Genomic DNA, 8,571 nt, shown 5'->3' with positions numbered 1-8,571 from the left:
AAACTCTATGTGCCCACTTGGCACACCTTCAAAGTGACGCGCGACTTTGATGGCTGAGCCACCCCCTTGAACGCAGGTCACACATCTCATCAGAACTTCTGAGTGAGAGAATAAATACCCAGGCTGGCCCAGGATCACACATTCACCATGCGTTCTCTTAGGCCCCACCCCCACCCCCATCCCCGGCCCCAACCGTGTCCCATACACATCCTCTCAACCTCTCAATGCTAAACAAACCACGTCATTCTGAAAAAGCCACATTGGAAAAAAAGGAAAGAACACAGGAAAAAAAGAAGTTAAACTACGGTGTACAGGGCTCTCCAGGAGCAACCTCGGGTTCTACAAGAGAATCAACCCATAGTTAGGCCCGTGAGTCTGATGCCCACAGGCTGCCACTCTATCCAGAAGCCACGCTCCAGGCTGGAAGTAGATTGCCTTCCTCTCTGGAAATTGCCTTCAGCCTCTGATGGGGCCACCTGCCTCACTGAGAGCCAGAGGGATTCCATGCTTACGGCATCTACAAAATGCTTTACAGTGCCCCTGGAGGTTACTGAGGGCACCACAGCTGCTGGCCGGATCACACCGAGCACCAGAGCTCTGCATAGAAACCACTTGCTCAGGCAGCCGAGCCCAGGGTGGGTTGGCGTGTGGCATCCAGGGGAGTGAGGTTAGCGTGGACGTGCTCATCCGGCCCTGACCTTAGTCTCAAACATGCCACACACAGGGGGCACGAGATCACTCATGACGAAGTCCCGGGCATCACAGAACAGACACGCCTTTAATGCCAGCAGCACTCAGGAGGCTAAGGGGGGAGGTTTGCCATGAGTTTGACTCAGCCTGGGATCCAATGAGAGGTTCTATCTCAGAGAGAGCTGTGGGCGTGGCTTAACGGAGAAGAGGGAGGCTCAAAGTTAGTGGAAGAACGTGAGGGTCTCCCCGGAACTTTGAAATGACTCTGTTGAAAATAAGGAAGGGGTCTCAACAGAAGTTGAGCCAGCAGTTTGCCTAATAATGTCTGGTGTCCCTTAATTTATATCGTGGTGCTGTTTGATGTCGTTTTCTACATGCTAATTTCAGGGCCCACGGGAGTTACTAAATAAGCAAGGGATTTGAGGGTTTCTGTCAAAGAAAGATGGGGTACAGCAGCTGACTCGAGATCCCCGACAGTGCTGGCAAAATGGCTCCAGAGCTAAGGGCCTTTGTTGCTTTCATAGAGAACCCACGTTTGGTTCCCAGCACCCATGTCAGTGACAGCGCGTTGGGTAGCTCACAATCACCTGCAATTACAGCTCCTGGGGGATCAGATGCCCTCTCCTGGTCTCTCTGGCTTCTGAATGGTGGGTTTGTACACTCTCATGCACGGGTGTGTGTGTATGTGTGTGTGTATGTGTGTGTATGTGTATGTGTGTGTATATGTGTGTATGTGTGTGTATGTGTATGTGTATGTATGTGTGTGTATATGTGTGTGTGTGTGTGTGTGTGTGTGTGTGTGTGTGTGTGTGTGTAAGACACATCACAGCAAGGGGACCTTTAGGCTGAGGAGCCTTCTTAGAAGTGCCTGAATGGTCATCGACTCGGGGCTGAAGGTCGGTTCTCACTACCTCCTCTAAGGGAGAGTGGGCCAAAGACCACCCTCGGCTTGGAGAGGGGGTTCTGAAAGAAGGGGTGTCTAGGAGCAGTGAAAACAAACAAAGTGAAGTCAAATCGTGGTCCAAACTGTCAGCCTATGTTCTGCTGAAGACAGCTTTTCAGATTGCTGTCTGTGTTCTGCTTTCTCGGGAGATCTCCGGACAGCCCTCTCTCTAGGTTTTGCTTGATTTTTTTTTTTTTTTTAATTTTCTGGATAGCTCCTTCTGGCAGATCTGTAAGCCCAGTCTTTTATTTACATATCAATCCAGGCATTTACTCCAGATTCCCTACTGATTATCGTGTGGATCTGCATCCTGTGACCCTGGCCCCTGGATTCCTAAGAGACCACAGGCACACATTTCTTTCCTTCTTTTTAACATTTCAAAAGAATTCAGAGATCCATCTACTTGTAGAGCCCTGCTGATAAACTAACTGGGTGGGACGGGGACCCCACCCTGAGATTACCATTTTTTTCCTTGCGGGGGCCTAACCTTGCTCTGGACCAGGCCGACCTTGAACTCCGGAATCTGCCTTCTTATCTTTCTGACAAGCTGCTGCCTCTGCTTTTCCAGGACTGGGAAGTCTCTCACGTAGTTCATTCTGTACTCTTGTATTTTGCATGGCTGAGAAATTGTATAATTTTGAACTTGTGTTTTCAGAGTCACCTTACACACACACACACACACACACACACACACACACACACACACACACACATACATACACACACAGCCTCAAGGGCTGTCCTGCAGGTCCCAGAGGCCACCACTTTGTTCAGACATAGCCACACCCTCAATCCCCAGTCATGCTGTCTCCAACCATCATGGAGTCATTAACCCTGGCAGGAAAATCATTCCCTGGAGGAGGAATATGAAGTAAATTATAGACACTAATATTCAAACAAGCTCCACATCCAACAACCATCAACACTCGTGGAGGCCCACGCCCCTCAGAGGCAGGAAACCCCGTCAGACCGTTCTTTCTAAGAGTCACGCTGCACCCTGGCAAGAGTTGTTTCAGGTTTCCTAATGACCTGCTTCCCAGTCTCCCTTCTTAAAAGCAAGGTCAGAGTAGCCACCCACACCCCACACTTATCAATCTGTCAAGAGCCCGTGCAAACACCAGGGCTCTCTAGTGTAAGCCGCCAATGTGCCTTCTCCACCTAGGAAACCATTAGGTATTGAGGCACCACTCTAAGCCTCTTGCCGTGTGTCTGTCCGCCAGAAACCTGAGCCTGTGAATTTGAATTGTTGAGTTGTCCTAAGGCTGGAGGGAGGCATTTTTACTTGCTCCCCCTTCCCCCCAGAAACAGAATTTTAAAACAGTCAGTAACTTAGGGAAACAGTCCTAGCAATTTACGTAATTCAATGGTTAAGGAGGAGGAGGAAGAGGAGGAAGAGGAAGACAGAAGAAAGCTATTCCTTTAAATTCTGTGGCATGGTTTAAAATACTGAACAGCAGCTTGCACAAAGATGCAGTGCTCCTCGAACAATTAGAAAGCACTTAAAACGCTTCAGCCAATCAGAGGCCTTGATTGGCTGAGCATCCCTAACCTGTAATCTCTCCTCCCAGGCCAGCCGAGCTAAGGCCTGCAGAACTGCTCTGTCAGTGTCAGGCAGTGGCTAATGCCCACGCTTCCCCCATCCCTGCCCCCTACCCTCATCAGTATGCCCCCTCACTCACTAAGGCTAATTGGACTGCTCCTCTGGCCGTTGTCATGGGTGTCAAATGCTCACTTCAGAAATAACACTTTTTGTGGCTTTAGTCTGTGGGACGAGAAGCTTTCCTTCCCACTGTGGAGGCTGCTGGGCTGGGTGTGAGGCTGTTATCTGAACACCAGATTTGTACCAGATATGACCTGATCCATCACTGTTCTGTGGGGACATCTCACTGAGAAGCAGGGTGGCTGTCACACAGGCCAAGCCTCGAGAAGAGTTACTTACAGCTAGAAATCTATGGCCGAGAAGGGCTCAGTCCCAGTGGCCATTCTGTTTAGTCATTCACCCATTAAACCAGCATTTCCTGAACACCTACTTAGTATCAGTGCCGAATCTATTCCTGACTTCCAGGTCTGACTTCCAGTCTCTACGCCAAGCTACCAAGCTTAGTCTCTTGCGTGGCAGGCTATAAAGTTAGGCCCTGGTTCTTTCTCCCAGCTCCAAGCTCCCAGAAATAAGGCTCAGAATGTCCCTCCTTCTATTTCTTGCCTATACCATGGGCCGTAGGCTTTTAATTGACAAGTAATGCATCCATACAATATGCAAGATATTCTACCTATAGCAGGCATGCTGGTGGACACATGCTAATATGAAAACACTGAAAACACACACACACACACACACACACACACACACACACACACACATGTGCATTCAAGTAGTTGCCCATATACAGCACCCACTGAGAACATACACAGGCAGATGCACACAATACATTGAGAACATATGTATGTGGCAGGTGCACCTTCCTACACGTACACACACACATACATGCACACGGATGCAGTGCCATTCCTCTTTACCATGTAAAGATGATCTTGTATGACCTTTTCGTCCTCTCATGGATGAAAGCTGCTGGCTCTAGAACCCTCCACTGTGCCTCTGGTGTCTAGATACTCAGTTCAGCTCAAGGCCCTTAAGTTAAGAGGTTTGTCCCCTGGGCTGAAGAGATGGCTCAGTGGTTAAGAGCACTGACTGCTCCTTCAGAAGTCCTGAGTTCAATTCTCAGCAAGCACATGCTGGCTCACAACCATCTGTAATGGAGTCTGCCCCCTCTTCTGTTTTGTCGTAAGACAATGACAGTGTACTTACATTAAAAAAAGGAAGGTTGTCCCCCAACAGCCTCATAATGTTCATGTTTGCTGCACCACACTTCATAGTGGGATAGCACATAGTGGGATAGCATGATCTCTTAACCAGACATCAGAAGCCTTTCCCCCTTTGCACTGATGTGTGATTTGAGATGCCATCTCTGCATGCTGATGTCTATGTTGCAAAATTACAGCATAAACCAAAATTATATACCTCTGCAGACAAAGTCCCCACATCTGCGTCCATGTCAACAACATACAGTGAGCGCTTTCCATAGAGTCCTGACAGCTCCACAGAGAAGCAACTGTGAAGTCAGAGGGGAGAAGGAAACGGCCTGTCAGCATCTGCAAAGCTGGGATTCGACGTGCTGGTGGCATCTGAACACTCACCGGGCTGCACACCGGTGATGGATAGGGAGTCACAGGGTACCAGAGAGCCCAGAGGTCAGACTGGCTTTACCAACAGCTCTCACTTCCATCCCCACCACAGACATCTCAACAGACCAGACCTCTTCAGACTACATACGATGGCTGAAATCAATTCAATAAGCTGTGAGAAGAACTGAGGGGATTCTTTTAAAATTAAAAATGACAGTTTTATCTCTCTCCCTCCCTCTCTCTCTCTCTCTCTCTCTCTCTCTCTCTCTCTCTCTCCCTCCCTCCCTCCCTCCCTCTCTCTCTCTCTCTCTGTCTCTCTCTCTCTCTCTCTGTCTCTCTCTCTCTGTCTCTCTCTCTCTCTCTCTCTCTCTCTCTCTCTGTGTGTGTGTGTGTGTGTGTGTGTGTGTGTGTGTGTGTGTGTGTGTGTGTGTGTATGCAGGTCAAAGGACAACTCATAGAAATCTGCTCTCTCCTTCCAGAACGTGTTTCCTGAGTTTGGAACTCATCAGGGTTGGTAGCAGGTCCCTTACTCACTGAGCGGTCTCTGCAGCTTCAGGAGGAATGGTATTTTACAGCTTGAATCCAGACCATCGTGATAAGCTCCCATCTCAGGCCTGTGTTCTCCTTGGCTAGTGGTGTGACTCTGGGAGGCAGGGTCTAGCTGGCTGACGTAGGTCACAGGGTTATGACATGGCCACAGCTTCCACAGCCTTCCCTGCTTCTGAAAGGACGCACATGGGGAGTGTCAGCAGCAGGAGGGACAGGTTTCCAACACCCAGGTCAGGATTGATTGAGCGTCCATTAGCAAGTCTCTTTCATAGCCAACATCTGCCCTGGGTGATAGCTAACACCTGCCCTGGGTCACAGTCAACATCTGCCCTGGGTCATAGCCAACCCTGCCCTGGGTCATAGTCAACATCTGCCCTGGGTCATAGTCAACCCCTGCCCTGGGTCATAGTCAACATCTGCCCTTGGTCATAACCAACATCTACTCTAGATCCTGAAAGCCAAGAATAGTTGGCTGCCTACTGCCACTCACTACAGGATCCTTGGTCCCTGGTGATCATGAAGCCTGATGATGTCACCCTGCAGTGTGAATTCTCCAATAGGGAAAAAAAAATGGACCTGAGAGTGCTAAAACCTACTTCATTGTGGACATGGCTGCTCCCATCCCTGGGTGTGCTCCCATCACTTGGGTGTGAGTATCTAGTTGTCTCCTGTGATCTGGAGACACTGAGGTTGCTAATGCCTTATGGGTTCCTATAAACATGAGAGACCACATATGCTCTAGGCACGATACCTCTGAGTTACAGTGCTGTGTATTCTCTGCAAATCTCGGTGGGGACTTTGCCCAGCAATGCTAAGTGACAGAGAGGTGACAAATTAGCAGTGGATCTATGTCTATTGAGCTACATGGTAGAAAGGGTGAACATTATATGAACATCCAATCAAGGTTCAAACATTGCTGAGGCTCTCTACAAAAGCAGTCAATCTTGCAGCCCAAGGTTTCAACTGGATTGGCTTGGCTTTCCTCGTTTCAGGCTCAAGGCTTGTCTTCGTGTTCCTAGTGTTGAGTGGAGAAACACCACGACCAAAAAGCAACTTGAGTAGGGTGTGGCCTTGGTGGAAAAAGTGTGTCACTGTGGGGCTGGGCTTTGAGACCCTCCTCCTAGCTGCCTGGAAGTCAGTCTTCTCTTTGCCTTCAGAACAAGATGCAAACCTCTCTGCTCCTCCTGCACCGTGCCTGTCTGGATGCTACCCTGCTCCCACCTTGATGATAATGGACTGAACCTTTGAACCCTAAGCCAGTCCCAATTAAATGTTGTCCTTTATAAGACTTGCATTGATCATGGTGTCTGTTCACAGCAATAAAACCCTAAGATAGTGAGGGAAGAGTTTATTTGGCTTACATTCCCGAGTCACAGTCCATTGAGGGAAATCAAAGCAGAAACTCAAATCAAGTAGAAACCTGGAGGCAGGCAGGAGCTGATGCAAGGGTCATGGGGGGTGCCACTTGTGGGTTTGCTCCTCATGGCTTGCTCAGCCTGCTTTCTTATAGAACCCAGGACCAATCACAATGGGCTGGGCCCTCCCCCATCAATCACTAATTATGAAAATGCTCAGTAGTCTTGCCTATAACTAAATCTTATGGGGGTATTTGCTCATTTGAGATTCTGCCTCCCAGATGGCTCTATTTTGTGTCCAATTCACATAAAACTAACCAGCACAATTCTGACCAGGGGCATAGACTGGTGGGGCAGAATTCCACTTTTGCTGATTGACACGTGATACTCAACAAATATAAACACTTTCTGGATTCCAAAAATTTTCCCAGTGCTAATGAAGGACCCTAGGGGCTTTGGACAACCTTACGATCACCTGCCTTAGGGCGAGGCTAGGCCAGGTTCCAGCTTCCCGCCTCAGGTCGAGGCTAGGGCAAGTGCCATTCTCCACCCACAGGAACATTCTTGAGCAGAAAATTCTTAGAATGTACTGACTGATGCTTGCTAGCTAGAAGACTTAAAGGTCAATATGCTCAGCCAATAAGTTTGAACTGTAACCTTGTTGAGGTAACCTGTGCGCCTAAAAAGTATAAAAACTACTTTTAATTGAAAAGCTCTCAGGGAGAACTTTCCCTCGGGATGGAGACCCTCCAACTCCAAAGACCAGACCGAGACACCACAGGATGCAATCAGCAAGAGGATTTGGTTTATTGTCGGGATACACAGGCACAGGCACCTGCGGGCGCTTCAGTCTCTCGGGGGACTGGCGCGCCCCACGGAACCAAGGATGGGCTTTTATAGGATTTTGGGGAGCAGAAGCAAGCATACAGAAGCAGATGCATGGTTACAGGGATATAATTGGTGGATTCTAATGTAGCAAGGGTTTAGCCCGGGGGCCAGTTTCTTAGCTACCTTCCTGAAACATAACGGCTGACTCGGCCCCCCCAAGGGTTTAGCCCGGGGGCAAGTTTCCTAGCTACCTTCCTGAAACATAACGGCTGACTCGGCCCCCCAAGGGTTCAGCCCGGGGGCAAGTTTCTTAGCTACCTTCTAGGAACATAACGACTGACTCGGCCCCCCACCAGGGTGTGGGACCTCTCCCGGGGCTTTTTTTTCATTGTCAGGTGCTCAACCGAAGTCGTCCTGTTGCCAGGCCTTCAACCAAACACATCCTGCTTGGCAGCCGCTGTGTACTCAGTATTCTAACCTTTCCCTGAACCAGTCATCTTAAGTACAGCCTTGCAAAATGGCGTTACTGCTGCTAAGCTGGGGTCTTTCATAATAGCCATTTAGGGTCACCTTCTTGTCACTCACCTTGAGGGACTGATTGAGGGTCGACCCCAACACACTGGAAAAATAAACCTCTTGCTTTTGCATCCATCTGTGTCTCATTCAGGGGTGTCTCGAAGTAAGTACCACAGACTGAGGGTCAGGGGTCTTACACACGTTTCGGGGTGGGCCCTTCATAACCTACATGTCCAAATGATGACACGGTTTGGTTGGCGAATTGTTTTTCTATGCCTACACATTTTAAATTTTCTCTCCCTTTTTAATTAAAAATAATTCTTTTTTTAAAAGAAAGATTTATTTATTTATTTATTTATTTATTTATTTATTTATTTATTTATTTATTTATGTGAGCACACTGTCGCTCTCTTCAGACACCAGAAGAGGGCATCAGATCCCACTACAGATGGCTGTGAGCCACCGTGTGGTTGCTAAGAATTAAGCTCAGGACCTCTGGAAGAGGAG

The 8,571-nt window shown here is 48.6% G+C and overlaps 2 long non-coding RNA genes across 2 annotated transcripts; one reads left to right on the top strand and one right to left on the bottom strand.

Annotated features, from left to right (window-relative positions):
* Nucleotides 1–292: 292 nt before the first annotated feature.
* Nucleotides 293–5,714, bottom strand: LOC103694002 (uncharacterized). Its single transcript, XR_005495099.2, has 3 exons — nucleotides 5,351–5,714; nucleotides 4,653–4,743; nucleotides 293–2,252 (listed from the first exon to the last, which is right to left on the bottom strand). It is a non-coding gene; the product is annotated as an uncharacterized LOC103694002 (long non-coding RNA).
* Nucleotides 4,666–6,653, top strand: LOC120097561 (uncharacterized). The gene is made up of 3 exons (XR_010058760.1): nucleotides 4,666–4,990; nucleotides 5,296–6,014; nucleotides 6,358–6,653. It is a non-coding gene; the product is annotated as an uncharacterized LOC120097561 (long non-coding RNA).
* The last annotated feature ends 1,918 nt before the right edge of the window (nucleotides 6,654–8,571 follow it).

The sequence above is a fragment of the Rattus norvegicus genome, chromosome 16, assembly GCF_036323735.1.
Source record: "Rattus norvegicus strain BN/NHsdMcwi chromosome 16, GRCr8, whole genome shotgun sequence".
NCBI lineage: Eukaryota > Metazoa > Chordata > Mammalia > Rodentia > Muridae > Rattus > Rattus norvegicus.
The sequence above is the reverse complement of the archived record's forward strand: the minus strand, read 5'-3'. Positions and strand labels throughout refer to the sequence as shown.